Source organism: Mobula birostris, chromosome 20 (assembly GCF_030028105.1).
Source record: "Mobula birostris isolate sMobBir1 chromosome 20, sMobBir1.hap1, whole genome shotgun sequence".
In the NCBI taxonomy this organism is placed as follows: domain Eukaryota; kingdom Metazoa; phylum Chordata; class Chondrichthyes; order Myliobatiformes; family Myliobatidae; genus Mobula; species Mobula birostris.
In genome coordinates this window covers 23,005,390-23,021,534 of record NC_092389.1, presented here as the reverse complement: position 1 = coordinate 23,021,534, position 16,145 = coordinate 23,005,390, and positions in this window count along the sequence as shown.

Sequence of the window (16,145 nt, the reverse complement as noted above, 5' to 3'; positions counted from 1 at the left end):
AGATCTGTATGAAATTTCAACTATGATTTTACTTATTTTATATCTCTACACAAAGCTACACAAAATGTTGTCACAGGAAAGCAGCATCCATCATCAGGGACCTCCACCACCCAGAATATGCTCTCTTCTTGCTGCTGCCACCAGGAAGAAGATATAGGAGCCTTAGGACTCACACCACCAGATTCAGGAACAGTTGTTACCCCTCAACCATCGTACCCTTGAACCAAAGGGAATAACTTCACTTAACTTTGCTTGCCCGACACCGAATTGTTCCCACAACATATGGATTCACTTTCAAGGACTCTTCATCTCATGTTCTCAATATTTATTGCAAATTGATTTATTATTATTATTTCTTCCTTTTTATATTTGCACAGTTTGTTGTCTTTTGCACACTGGTTGAACACCCAGGTTAGTGCAGTCTCTCATTGATTCTAGTATGGTTGTTATTCTATTATGGATTTACTGCAAATACCCACAGAAAAAATGAATCACAGGGTTGCACATGGTGACATATATGTACTTTGATAATAAGTTTACTTTGAACTTTGAGCTTATGTCTACTAATAGATTCTGCATTGCCTGCAGAATCATTATTATCTTATATTTTAACTGGGGTCATGAAGTTGCTGAGGAATCAATGTCCAAGGAAGTTGTTACAGATGAAGACTGCAACATTTATATGATTTGAAAGTTGCATATCTTTCATTCTCGAAGGTTATAATATAAAAGGTCATCCAGCATTTGAGATTAGCCTGTTTCTTCAGCGTTTTTGTAGGATTCCATTTTATTGTTATTGACCACAAAATAACTTTTAATGTCCGTGTATTATGAAAGAACAACAGCCATGTTGGCAGTGTGAGTGAATAATAATAACAAAATCAAACAAGTATCAGAAGATTTCAAACATTCACTATTGTCTGGAGGCAGAACCATGAAGAGCATTTGAAATCTTCTGATTAAGTAAATGTAGTCACTGAGTATTCCAGACAAGGGTTGATAAATTTTATGATGTAGTAGGTTCCAGTTAATTGGGCCATTGGTTAATCAGGACAGCTGCTTATTTAGGATAACTCTTAAAGAACAAAAACTAATCAAGAAAATTGCCGGGATTTTCTTTGTTTATTTGGGAAACTATGCTGCTTAGTTGGGGCAGGAATCTTTTGCCAAGCAGGCTGTAGCTAGTGTCAGTCGCGCGTACTTGCATGACTGTTAAGTTCTATACTGTGCTTAGAGTGAACAGTTTTTAAATAGTGTCAGTTGTGTGTGTTTCAAAAAGCAGCAATTTTTGTCATCGATAGTTGGTGAGTAACAAACAGTAAGGCAATTCAGAACTGTTTTGTTCACTGCGGTTTTAAGCATTCAGGCTTGGAGATGCCAGAAGTGGCCGGAGTGAAAGTGAAATGACTTCTCTACTTCATCTGGTTAGGAACTATGAAGAATTTGAAGGTAATGACAATCATCTTGAGTATCATATTTATTGTATTCAGGTAGGTGTTCTAGCAGACTCTCCACTCTCGATGCTGTGGAACTGCTGAGCGACGCTACCACATAGTAAAATTTGGTATTGTCCTCAGTGATTTATCACTGAACAAATTGGGCTTTGGCTAACCCTAACCTTAATGCTCCAAAAATTCCATCAGTTTCAAGGCAACTGCATTGGCTGACATATTCAGTAACTCTGGAATCGTCCTACATCAAGATCACCAATGTAGGTTTTTGCAAAATAAATGGCGTGAGGTGTTTTATGCTTAAGAAAAAGTGTAACAACTCACTTATTGTAATCCAAGCACTGAACACAAAGTGCAGTAAAAATACTTCACATAACTACAACATCACGTCAGACTAGCCTCTTAAGGTAAACCCCAACCTGATGTGGATGGTTGTGAATTATGTACATTTCCACCAATTACGTTACCCGACAAAAGCAACATTTAAGAGGCATTTGTCAGGCACATGAACAGGCAGAGATATTAAATAAAAGTCATGTTTAATAAGCTTCAATATTTTCAAATTACTTAACTGTTTAATATTTAGTTAATATGGAAATCCAATGACGTGTTTCTATATTTTGTTGCAGAACTTATAACTACAATCCAACTAATACTGTATGTTGTCAATAACTGGTACACTATCAGACTAATCCAGATTTACGCAGGATGACATTTTCTTTCAGAAAGTTACTCGCCCAATTGAGAGACACCAGTTCAAGGAATGGAAGAATTTATCCTTTAATATTCTCAAGCTGTTTTGTGTTAATCAGGAGTTGAGCCAGAGAAAGAGTATGCCTGGACTCCATACATTTCAATACAATACCTGACTCTAATCTCAGAGAAGTATTTACCTTCACAAGTGGTACATTTCCAATTTCCATGTGATCAATTCTATAATTTTATTTAAATATGCCAACGTAAGCTGAATTATCATGTTCTGCTGTACATTGTGACTTATCTAATTTAATAAATACTAATTAAGGGAAAAGATCTCAGTTCATGCAGAAAGATCATAAAAGACAATGGTTTCAGCAAATAAATCCTCACTTCATCTGTTTTAAATTAACAGGAATTGAAATGTGAGAGGATATAGAAAAGATACTTCCATTATTAAAATTAGAGCCAGATCATTAAGGAACTAATTGATGAAGCAGCTTTTCACACAAAAGTTAATGGGAATGGAATCATCAAGTTCATGTCGACCATCAAGCACCAACTTACATTAAAACTATTCTAATTCCATTTTTAACCCACCAACTCGCACATCTTTGAGTTAGTATTGGGGGGAAATCCAAGCAGTTACAAGGAGAATATGCGAGCTCCACACAAATAGTAAAGATTGAAGCATTGCAACTGGATCTGGAGGGCAACAACCATGGTGCTCCACAAGATATGGAGTTGTCTATTTCCTACACCAGTTGTTGCTCGGTTAACTTCATGGGTCAAAGTCAAAAATTGACAAATATTTATCAACTAGTCTTGGCAAAGTGGGGCCAAGGCAGGTAAGTGCACAGATCAACCAAAAGACAGTCATAGTGACATGCATCTGAAGTCAGATACAGATTGTATTGACTATGCACTGTATCCTTCCATCCACCAAAAGAAAACCTAGGGAGTGTCAGGAAGAAAATGCCAGTGTTTCCTCTTCAAGGTGGATGACAAATTTAGGTCAAATCAATCAGCAACAGAGCACAAACTTATTGCAATTCCTTTGCTCTTTCCAAGTGAATCAAAGTCAGCATAAAAGCCAAAGAGAGGGAATATAAACAAAATGCTGGAGGAACTCAGCAGGCCAGGCAGCATCTATAGAAAAGAGTATAGTCGACGTTTCATAGATGCTGCCTGCCTGGCCTGCTGAGTTCCTCCAGCATTTTGTGTGTGTTGCTTGGATTTCCAGCATCTGCAGATTTTCTCTTGTTTGTGATATAATATAGCAAAAATTGGTGGGAAGTTAGAGGATTGGGAAGCTTTTAAAAAACCAATAGAAGGCAACTAAAACAGCCATAAGGAGAGAAAAGATAAAATATGAAGGTAATATAGTTAACAATATAAAAGAGGATACCAAAAATTTTTTTCAGACATATAAAAAGTAAAAGAAAGTAAGAGTGGATATTGGACCACTGGGAAATTATGATGGTTGGGTAGTAGTGGGGGAACAATGAATTTAATAAGTATTTTCTGTCAGTTAAAACTGTGGAAGACACTAGCACTATCCAGAGTGTAAGGCGGCAGAGAATGGGTGGTGGAGCAGAGATTTGTCTCTACCAAAGGACGTGTAAGTCACTTCTTCCCTCCACTACCCTGCAGGTCACCCTTGGGCAATGTATAGAACCTGCTTTGCCGCGCCTCCCCCCCCCCACCCCCGATCAGGGTTACATGAAGTTTTGGGAGCAGGTGGTGGATGGTTGTATGAGCAGCTTGTGCATATCACAAGTCCTAGTTGTGAGACCAGGCAGACAATCTCTGAAGAGTATTAATCATGGCTGGGGTCACCCATCTTGTAAAGACAGTGCCCAGAAGAAGGCAATAGAAAACAACTTCTGTAGAAAAATTTGACAAGAACTATATTGATCATGGAAAAACCATGATCGCCTACATCATATGACATGGCACATGATGACAATGATGAAAGGGGCAGAAGTGACTGTAGTCACTCTTACTAAGGAGAAGGTGCTTAGGAAGCTGGAAGGTCTGATGGTCAATAAGTCACCTGGGCCAGTTTACTACACCCCAGGGTTCTGAAAGCGGTGGCTGAAGAGATTGTGGAGACATTAGTAGTGATTTTTCAAGAATCACTACATTCTGGAATGGTTTTGGAGGACTGGAAAATTTCAAAAGTCACTACACTCTTTAAGAAGGAAGGAAAACAGAAGAAAGAAAATTATAGGCCAGTTAACCTAACTTCGGTGGTTGGGAAAGTCAAAGGAACACACCAATATCCTTTTAGCAAGTCAATTTTTGTGAGGTACTTAGCCTTTCCCACTTTATCAATACAGTCATCCACTCTCAGGATAGGATAAGCATCTGTCTTGGTTATTGCATTAATTTTCTTGTAGTCAGTACAGAATCTCATGCTACCGTCTAGTTTAGGCACAAGAATGCAGGGCGACGCACAGTCTGAGGTAGATGGCCTAATGATACCAGTTGCTAACATGTAGCCAATTTCTTTTTCAACCCCTTTGCTTTTCCCGAAGTTCATTCTGTAAGGATGCTGTTTAATGGGCTGGGCTGAAGTTGCAATGACGTCATGCACTGTAGTTGTGCATCGTCTTGGAATGTCAGGAAATAAGTCTTCATGCTTGCTAATTAGTTCTTGCAATTGTTTTCTCTGTGCAGGCTCTAGATGACAGACTTTATCAGTAAGGTCTTTCAAATCAGTGGAATTCTCAAGTCTTGTTGATACAATATTCAGTTTGTTAAAATGATCTTGCACCTCATTATCAAATTCCACAACCCCATTTGTTTTCACAACAGTACTTGTTGGTACCGTCTCAGAGTGATAATAAGGCTTCAGTATGCTTACGTGCACTAATTGGGTCACCTTCCTTCTGTTGGGAGTTTCGATAACATAATTCAAAGAATCAATTTTCTTAATTATGTGGTATGGTCCATGAAATTGTGCTTGGAGGGGGTCGGTCACAAGGGGGAACAGCACCAGCACTTCATCTCCAACCTCGAACACCTGCTCCCTCATTCTCTTATCAAACCAATTTTTCATTTTAATTTGGGAGTTTTGCAAATTCTTCTTGGCAAGGTCACAAGCTTTGTTAAGTCTTCTGCGGAATTTCAAAACATAATCTAACATGCTGACACACACTTTTGGGTTAGACCATTGCTCTCTGAGCAAGGTCAAAGGTCCTTTGGGCCTATGACCGAAAATTAGCTCAAATGAGCTAAACCCCAGGGACTCTTGAGTGGTGTCTCTCACGGCAAAAAGTAATAAATGTACCCCTTCATCCCAGTCCGCGTCATTCTCATAGCAGTAGGTTTTAATCATGGTCTTTAAAGTGGAATGAAACTATTTGCTGGAATGTTCATGAAGTAAAGTTCCTACCCAGGTCAAATTGAATTTCTTTAGGTAGACCTACCAGTGCAAAAAACTTGCTGAGTGCCTTTACCACAGTCTTGGCCTGGATGTTTCTGAGAGGCACGGCTTCAGGGAACCTAGACACAGCACACATAATTGTTAACAAGTACTGATGACCAGCTGCAGTCTTTGGCAGTGGGCCTACACAATCCGCTGTGACCCTGGAAAATAGTTCACCAAAAGCAGGTATCAGCCTAAGTGGTGCTTTTGGGATGGCCTGATTAGGTTTTCCCACCACCTGGCACGTATGACACCCTCTGCAGTAATTGACAATATCTTTCCTCACGTTAGGCCAATAAAATTCCCTCATAATCCTGTGCACTGTCTTCTTTACTCCAAAATGTCCACCTAAAGGCATCTTGTGGGCCAGGTTTAAAATTTCAGCCCTGTAAACCTTTGGAACCACTACCTGATGCACAATAGCCCAATCCTCACTTGCAGGCACAGTGGCTGGTCTCCACTTCCTCATTAACACCCCATCTTTAAGGTAATATCCCACCGACTCATTCTGAATTTCATCCTCAGAGAGAGCTGTTTCTTTTAAAGCCACAATTTCAGGATCTTTATTTTGTTCCTCTATAAATTCCTTCCTCGATAAGGACAAGTCTTTCTCATCCTCCTTACTCTCCTCAGCCTTAAAGGCATCTGTTAGTCTTGCGAGACCATGGATCTGTGCCTGGAAAGTCTTCACTCTCCAGGGCACAGGCCTGGACAAGGTTGTATGGAAGACCAGCAGTTGCCCATGCTACAAGTCTCCCCTCTCCCCGACACCAATGTTGTCCAAGGGAAGGGCATTAGGACCCATACAGCTTGGCACCAGTGTCGTCGCAGAGCAATGTGTGATTAAGTGCCTTGCTCAAGGACACAACACGTTCCCTCGGCTGGGGTTTGAACTCACGACCTTCAGGTAGCTAGTCCAATGCCTTAACCACTTGGCCACATCCTCAGCCTTACTATCCTCTAAATCCTGTTGAAATAGGGATGGTAGGAAAGTCTCGGATAAATCAACATTAGCATCAGCAGCCTTTTTCGACATGCTTCTGGTTACTGCACAGGCAGGATACACATCAGCATCTATGGGCGGGTCCTCAATAGCAGCAGACTTACTCGTTAACTGAACTGCTGAATAAACATCCCCACCTGCAAGGTCATTACCGAGTAAGACGTCAACGTTGTCTATCGGTAATTCAGATCGTACCCCTATTGTGACTGGTTTGGATACCAAGTCATATTTCAAAATTATCTTATGCAAGGCACGGCCTCAGTCCACTTACCAATACCTTTGATAATATTCATTTCACCAGTCTCCATCTCAGCACCAAATTCCAAAACACTCTTTAACATCAGTGACTGAAAAGCTCCAGTGTCTCTCCAGATTCTCACTGGAACTGGGGTTGACCCCTCCTTCACAGACACAAACCCATTTGAAGTAAATCTCTCAAGTCCCTCTTGAACTCGGTCAGACCCCTCCTTCTTCAGCGACGTTTTAACCGTCTGAACGCAGGCATTTGGGGTTTTCTCTTTCTCTTTTCCTTTTTCCCTTTTCATAGCAAAACAACTGGACGCCACGTGACCAGGTTTTCCACAAAAGTAACACTTGAAACTGGGAAATTTTCCCCCTGGTTGCTTTCCTTCCTCCTTACTTTTGTCACTAGTCCCTGGCTTACTTTCTCATTTAGCCGGTGGATTATCTCTACTACCCTTTTGGTAACTTCATTTCAGAAAACAACAAACCTTGTGAGTTAAGCCATACTCGTCTGCTAACCTAGCAGACTCTGACAGTGCTGTTGCCTCTTTCTCATCTAAGTACGCCCTTATACCATCAGGGACGCAACCTTTAAACTGTTCAATCAATATCAACTCTTCCAGGTTGTCAATATTGTCACTTGCCCCTTTCGAGGTACACCAGCGATCAAAGTACATCTGCATCTCACGGGCAAACTCTAAATACATGCGGTCCCAAGGCTTCTTCAAATTTTGGAACCGTTGCCTGTATGCCTCCGGGACCAACTCTCAAGTCCCTCTTGGACTTGGTCAGACCCCTCCTTCTTCAGTGGTGTTTTAACCATCTGAACGCAGGCATTTGGGGTTTTCTCTTTCTCTTTTCCTTTTTCCCTTTTCATAGCAAAACAATTAAGTACAGCACCTTTAAGTACAGCATCTTTCACTACATCATAATCAGTTGCGTCTGCAACAGACAACGCTGAATACGCTCGTTGGGCCTTCCCCTTAATCACACTGTGTAACAGAACAGCCCACTGATCTCTCGGCCAGTTCCGATTTATGGCCACTTTTTCAAGATATAGGAAATACCTATCGACTTCAGTTTCCTCAAATGGAGGTACCAACTTAATTTCTTGGCTAATATTAAACGGTACAACCAGCTCCCTACTACGGCTTGGCACTGCAACTCCTTGCCACACCATCTCCCTCTCAGACTGTCTCTGTCTTTCCGTCTCTTTTCTCTGTTTTTCTGCCTCTTCTCTCTGTTTGTCTGCCTCTCTAGCCTCATGGATCATCTGCTTTTCTGCTTCATCAGCCTCAAGCTGTTTTAATTGCAATTGCAACTGAACCTCAGCCTCAGTAAGTACCTTACCTTCAGCGAATAACTCTAACGCCTCCTCATCAAACTTTCCCTTAGCTACATAATGCTGGGCTATTAGCGTCTGCATCTGAGCTTTCCTCATTTTAGTGGTCACCTTTAGTCTTAACTTTTGAGCAATTGCCAACAGCACATTTCTCGTAGCATCATCCAACGCCTCAGGGTTGGTTCTGCCACAAACTTATTAACCTCAAACTCCATTTCTGTTGATATTCCACACAACCAAATCCAAAGGGATTTTCCCCAATCAATTCAAACAAGCCCCCCACACATTTTTTAGAATGGCTCCCACCAATTTGTTCATTTCCCGGACACAGACCCCAATTTTGTCACGTACCCTGTGACGGGTTAAAGATCCAGCAGAAATGGAAAACACTTTGGAGTCCAGTATTGCTATTAACTAATGGTATTAATTAGTAACTATGCAATACAGTAATATAAATGCAGATATATCAAACAGGTTAGCAATGATTACATATATATAAGTGTGGAAATATATGAAAACCAAGCTTCTTCAAGTCTAGGGGTAAATAGATAGTCTTACGAGGATGAGTAAAGTCCAGTTCAGTTCGTGGTATTGAGTTGAGTAGTAATGGAGAGAGAGAGAGAGAGATTTGAGTCTTCAAGGTGAGCTGATGCCATCAATCTTCCCGTTGTCCTCCAAAATCCTTCAGAAGTTACCGACTGTGACCACAACAAAGGGGATGGTTCTTCTGTGGTGGAATTATCGACCCAGGCGAGGGTCGGACACACGAATAACTCCTCACCAGTCATACCCTTTTCACACTGCGAGAGCCACTGATTGATCCGCCTGATCGATCCTCCAAAACCCATCTTTTCTTTGGGCACAACAAAGCTCATTCAGTGTCCAAAACCATGTGTCTGTAGGTCTAACAGCTAACAGCTCACAGCTCACCGTGCTGAACACCAGCTGTCCAACAAGCAGCTCCTCCCTTCTCTCTCTGTAAGAACTTGGAAGCTGCCAGTGTCCTTGCAAAGTGTAAGCATGCTGCAGAGAAACCATAACACCATCTCCAAGCAGTCTTTGCATCTCTCTTTCTTAATAACAAGTTGACTGGTGTTGAACAACTCTCTCTCTCTCTTTTCAAAAGCACGATACATAAGTGTAATTCAGGACCCCGTCACAGTAGTGAATCTGTGGAATTCTTTGCCATGGATGGCTGTGGAGACCAAGTGATTGGGTATATTTAAAGTAGACATTTATAGGTTCTTGATTAGTCAGGGCACCAAAGGTTACGGGGAGAAAACAGGAGAATGGGTTTGAGAGAGATAATCAATCAGCCATGATGGAATGGAAGAGCAGACTCGATGGGCCTAATAGCCTAATTCTGCTCCTATGTCTTATGGTCTCATGGAATCTCCCAATGATGGCCAACCAGACTTCAGCTGCATTTTCCTGATATAGAACAATGGTGAACTGAATCAATGCTACTTGGTTTTATTTCTTTCCAGGCTGATTGAAACAAATGACAGTGTTGCTGTTAGCCTTTATTTTAAGGAGTTATTGTGCAGTCAGAGTAGTTTTCAGCTTACACTGAACTACAGATATTAGAAGCAGCTCAGAAGATTGTGTTAGAAAGATATCATATAGTGTATTATTGCCATCCAGAATGGCCTGTTGCAGTTCTCCTGATATTTCAGCAGTGCAGGATTGCTGATTGGTCTCTTGTAGGAGAGATTTCTAGAGTTGGGAGTTTCAGACTTAGACTATGAAAATCAATTTCTATAATTAAAATGTAGCATGCATCTGAAGATAAGCTGGAGTTAGTCCTTTTAAAGCCTTACATTTTCAAATTGGTCTTCCACAAAATAATGATCTTAGAAATTCAACTCAGTTCATAATGCTAAATGCATTGTTTGGTATCATGGAATCCTCATTTGAACTCAGACACAATGGGAAGTAAGATGCAATGCCAACAGCAATAATGGATGAATATCTAAGCAACAATACAGTCACTCACTTGCACAGATAGCACACATAGTCATGCAGATGAACATAGAATACACACACACACACACACACCATACAGGTGTGTGTATCTCAAAGACAGACAGACAGACAGACAGACAGACAGACACACACACACACACACACACACTTGTACACAGAAAATATGGATTCACAAAGCATAAAGAAGGAAAGATAACAGCACAGGAATAGCCCCTTTGGCCACAAAGTCTGCCTCAAACATAATGCTGAATTAAACTAAGTCATTTCAGCTTGCACATGAGTACATGACCCATATCCCTCAATTCCATAAGACCATACGATATAGGAGCAGAAGTGTGCCATTCAGCCCATCGAGTCTGCTCCGCCATTCAATTATGGGCTGATCCATTTCTTCCAGTCATTCACACTCCTCTGCCTTCTCCCCATACCCTTTGATGCCCTGGCTAATCAAAAACCTATCTGTCTCTGCCTTTAATGCACCCAATGACTCGGCCTCCACAGCCGCTCATGGCAACAAATTCCACAAATTTACCACCCTCTGACTAAAGTAATTTCTCCGCATCTCTGTCCTAAATGGACGTCCTTCAATCCTGAAGTCATGCCCTCTTGTCCCAGACTCCTCTACCATGGGAAATAACTTGGCCATGTCTAATCTGTTCAGGCCTTTTAACATTTGGAATATTTCTATGAGATCCTCCCTCATTCCCCTGAACTCCAGGGAATAGAGCCTAAGAGCTGCCAGACGTTCCTCATACAGTAATCTTTTCATTCCTGGAATCATTCTCGTGAATCTTCTCTGAACCCTCTCCAATGTCAATATATCCTTTCTAAAATCTAAAATCCAAAATTCTAAAATCCTTTCTAAAAAAAAAGAGTTCACTGCCAAGAAGGCCCACCAGCGCCTTTACTTCCTGAGGAAACTAAAGAAATTTGGCCTGTCCCATAAAACCCTCACTAATTTTTATAGATGCACCGTAGAAAGTATTCATCTAGGGTGCATCACAACCTGGTATGGAAGTTGTCCTGTCCAAGACCGGAAGAAGCTGCAGAAGATCGTGAACACGGCGCAGCACATCACACAGACCAATCTTCCGTCCATGGACTCACTTTACACCGCACGCTGTCGGAGCAGTGCTGCCAGGATAATGAAGGACACTACCCACCCAGCCAACAGACCTTTTGTCCCTCTTCCCTCCGGGAGAAAGTTCAGGAGCTTGGAGACTCGTACAGCCAGATTTGGGAACAGCTTCTTTCCAAATGTGATAAGTCTGCTGAACGGATCCTGACCCGGATCTGGGCCGTACCCTCCAAATATCCAGACTTGCCTCTCAGTTTTTTTTCACTACCTTACTTTCCATTTTTCTATTTTCTATTTATGATTTAAATTTTTAATATTTACTAATTTTAACTATTTCTACTATCTTTAATATTTAATATTTGTAATCCAGGGAGTGTGAAGCACAGAATCAAATATCGCTGTGATGATTATACGTTCTAGTACCAATTGTTTGGTGACAATAAAGTATAAAGTATAAATAAGGGGCCCAAAACTACACACAATAATCCAAATGTGGTCTCACGAGTGCCTTATAGAGCCTCAACATCACATCCTTGCTCTTATATTATACCTCTAGAGATGAATGCCAACATTGCATTCACTTTCTTCCAATCACCACTGAGTTAACTTGAAGGTTAACCTTTAGGGTATCCTGCACAAGGACTCCCAAGTCCCTTTGCATCTCTGCATTTTGAAATCTCTCCCCACCTAAATAATAGTCTGTCTGTTTATTTCTTCCACCAAAGTGCATGACCATACACTTTCCAACATTGAATTTTATTTGCCACTTCTTTGCCCATTCCCCTAAACTATCTATGTCTCTCTGCAGGCTTTCTGTTTCCTCAACACTATCCACTCCTCCACCTATCTTTGAATCATTGGCAAATTTAGCCACAAATCCATTAATCCCATAGTCCAAATCATTGACATACGTCGTAAAAAGCAGCGGTCCCAACACCAACCTCTGTGGAACTCCACTGGTAACCGGCATCCAACCAGATTAGGATCCCTCTCTTCCTACTCTCTGCTTTCTGTCAATCAGCCAATGCTCCACCCATGCTAGTAACTTCCTTGCAATTCCATGGGCTCTTATCTTGCTAAGCAGCCTTATGTGTAGCACCTTGTCAAAGTCCTCCTGAAAATCCAAGTACAGCACGTCTACTACATCTCCTTTGTCTACTCTGCTTGTAAATTCCTCAAAAAATTTCAGTAGGCTGGTCAGGCAGGATTTTCCTTTCAGGAAACCATGCTGGCTTTGGCCTATCTTGTCATGTACCTCCAGGTTTTCTGTAATCTCATCCCTAGCAATCGATTCCAACAACTTCCCAACCACCGATGTCACACTAACAGGTCTATAGTTTCCTTTCTGCTGCCTCCCACCCTTCTTAAATAGCGGAGTAACATTTGCAATTTCCAGACATCCAGTACAATGCCAGAATCTATCGATTCTTGAAAGATCATTAATGCCTCTACAATCTCTCCAGCTACTTCCTTCAGAACCCGAGGGTGCATTCCATCAGGTATAGGAGATTTATCCACCCTCAGACCATTAAGCTTCCTGAGCATCTTCTCAGTCGTAATTTTCACTGCACATACTTCACTTCCCTGACACTTTTGAATGTCTGGTATACTACAGATGTCTTCCACTGTGAAGACTGATGCAAAATACGCATTCAGTTCCTCTGCCATCTCTGTGTCTCTCATTACTATATCTCCAGCATCATTTTTTATTGGTCCTATATCTACCCACAACTCTCTTTTACCCTTTATATACTTAGAAAAGCTTTTAGTATCTTCTTTGATATTAGTCACCAACTTCCTTTCATAATTCATCTTTTCCTTCCTAATGACCTTCTTAGTTTCCTTCTGCAAGTTCTTAAAAGCTTCCCAATCCTCTATCTTCCCACTAGCTTTGGCTTCCTTGTATGCTCTCTCTTTTTCGTTTACTTTGGCTCTGACTTCACTTGTCAGCCATGGTAGTATCGTGCTTCCATTCAAAAATTTCTTCTTATATATCTGTCTTGCACTTCCCTCATTTTTCACAGGAACTCCAGCCATTGCTGCTCTGCTGTCCTTCCCGCTAGTGTCCCTTTTCAGTCAACCCTGGCCAGTTCCCGGCTCACGCCATTGTAATTTCCTTTATTCCACTGAAATACCGACACATTGGAATTTAGTTTCTCCTTCTCAAATTTCAAAGTGAACTCGATCATATTGAGATCACTGCTCCCTAAGGGCTCCATAACCTTAAGCTCTCTTATCACCTCTGGATCACTGCACAACACCCTATCCAGCACAACTGATCCCCTAGTGGACTCAACAACAAGCTGTTCTAAAAAGCCATCCCTTAGACATTCTACAAATTCTCTCTCTTGAGGTCCAGTACTGTCCTGGTTTTCCCAATCCACTTTCATGTTAAACACCCCAATGATTATCATGACGTTGCCCTTCTGACACGCCTTTTCCATCTCCTGCTGTAATTTGTAATCCACATCCCAGCTGTTGTTTGGAGGCCTGTGTACAACTGCCATTTGGGTCCTTTTAACCTTGCCATTTCTTAACTCAACCCATAGAGACTCTACACCTTCTGAACCTATGTCATCCCTTTCTAATGATTTAATATTATATCTTATACACAGGGCCACACCACCCCTTCTGCCTACTAACCTATCTTTCTAATACACCATATATCCTCGGACATTCAATTCCCAAACGCAGCCATCCTTTAGCCAAGTTTCAGAGATGGCCACAACGTCATAATTGCCAATCCGTAGCTGAATTTCAAGATCGTCCATTTTATTTCTTGTGCTGCGTGCATTCAGTGCACATACAACACTTTCAGTCCCCATTCCCTGCAGATACATGTAGCTACCCAACAGCTTCCTAACATCATTATCATTTCTGCTTCCACCACTACCCCAGGCAGCATGTTCCAAACACCTACCAGCTTCTGTATAAACATTACGTTCTGCACATCTCCTTTAAACTTGCTCCTCTCACCTTAAGTTCATGCCCTGACCACTTGAAATTTCTACTCAGGGACAAAAATTATGACTGTCTATCCTATGTACGCCTCTCATAATTTTATAAAGGTCTGTCAGGCTCCCCATCAGATTCGGACATTCCAGAGAAAGCAGCCCAAGTATATCCACTCTCTCCTTCTAAATCGTACCCACGAAGCAAGGCAGCATCCTGGTAAATCTCTTCTGCACTTTTCCAATACCTTCGCATCTTTCCTGTAATTGTAACTGGGGTTATACTCCATTTAGTTGCATCGTGACTTTCATACTCTTATACTGAATGACCTGACAAAAGAATGCAAGCATATTATACACCTTCTTTACTGCCCGATCTATTTTTGTGGCCAGTGTCACTGCACCAAGATTCCTCCATACATCAGTGACGTGAAGGGTTCTGTCATCAATTGTATTCATTTCTCTTGCATTGGACTTCCCAAAGTGAAACACTTCATACTTGCTCAATTAAACTCAATCTGCAATGTATCCTCCCATATCTAAATCCTTTTACAACCCTCTACACTGTCCACAACTCCAACAATCTTTGTGTTATCTTCAAACTTACTAACTCACCCATCTACATTTTCATCCACATAATACGAATACATAATCAAAAAGAAAACAGATATACTGAGACACACACGCGCGCACACACACACACACACACACACGCACGCACACACACTATAATTAATGTGTTCAGGGCTGTCATTCCTCGAAGCTAATGTTTACCAGTATTTGTTACTGACCAATCTAGCCACACAGACATGAAATATCAAGCCCTGCACAATATCTGGCATGGTGATGTAGATTGTATGTGTGTTTTGGCATATGTGTCTTTCTTTGTTTCTGTATAGGCATGTGAACTTATGTACATTTGTGTGTGTGGGTGTCCATTTGAGAATATGCCTATATATCAGCACATGTACGTGTGTCTATGTGTTTATCATTGCACTTGTGCCTCAGTGCTTTCAACGGCTGATAATGGCACATATCAGAAACTCCATTCTTGTCACACTGGACACTCACCAATATGCCTCCTGACAGAACCACTCTATAGCAGATGCCATAGCATCTGTCATTCACCTGGCCCTGACACACCTTGAAAGCAAGGACACTTATGTCTGAATGCTGCGTCTGGTTTTCAGTTCGGCATTCAACACTGCTGTCCCACAGACCTTGGTGAGAAAACTCCTACTCCTTGGTCTAAATATACCACTGTGCAACTGGGTGTTGGACTTCCAGATAGTCAGGATGCACAACCACTCCTCTGTCCCCATCATCCTTAACACAGGTGCCGGGAGGGCTGTGTGCTGAGCTTATTGCTGTACACTCTGCTCACACATGACGGCACAACCAAATACCCAAGTAGTCACCTTGTCAAGTTTGCTGATGGCACAACAGTGGTGGGGCTCATCAACAACAACGATGAGATGGCCTACAGAGAGGAAATGGAAGAGCTCCAGGCCTGGTGCCAAGCAAATATACTCTTCCTTATTGTCAGTAAGACAAAGGAGATCGTTATCAACCCCGGGGGTACTCGTACCACTCAAACTGCTCTTTACATCAGTACCACAGGATGGAAACTGCAAGCAGTTTCAAACTCCTGGCAATTCACATCACACAAAACCTCTCTTGGTCCCAGAGCACATCCTACACAGTGAAGAAGGCTTACCAATGCCTCTGCATTCTGAGGAGGGTGAAGAGAGCTGGACTAAGTGCACCTGTACTAATATCATTCTACAGATGTGCATTAGAGAGCATCCTAACAAACTGCATCACTGCTTGGTACAGAAACTGCACTGCGGTAGACAGGAAGACTCTACAATAGATAGTCCATACTGCCGCTTTTTGTCATGGATAGAGCGAAGGTTCTCAGTGAAGCAGTCTCCCAATCTACGTTGCTTCTCACCGATATAC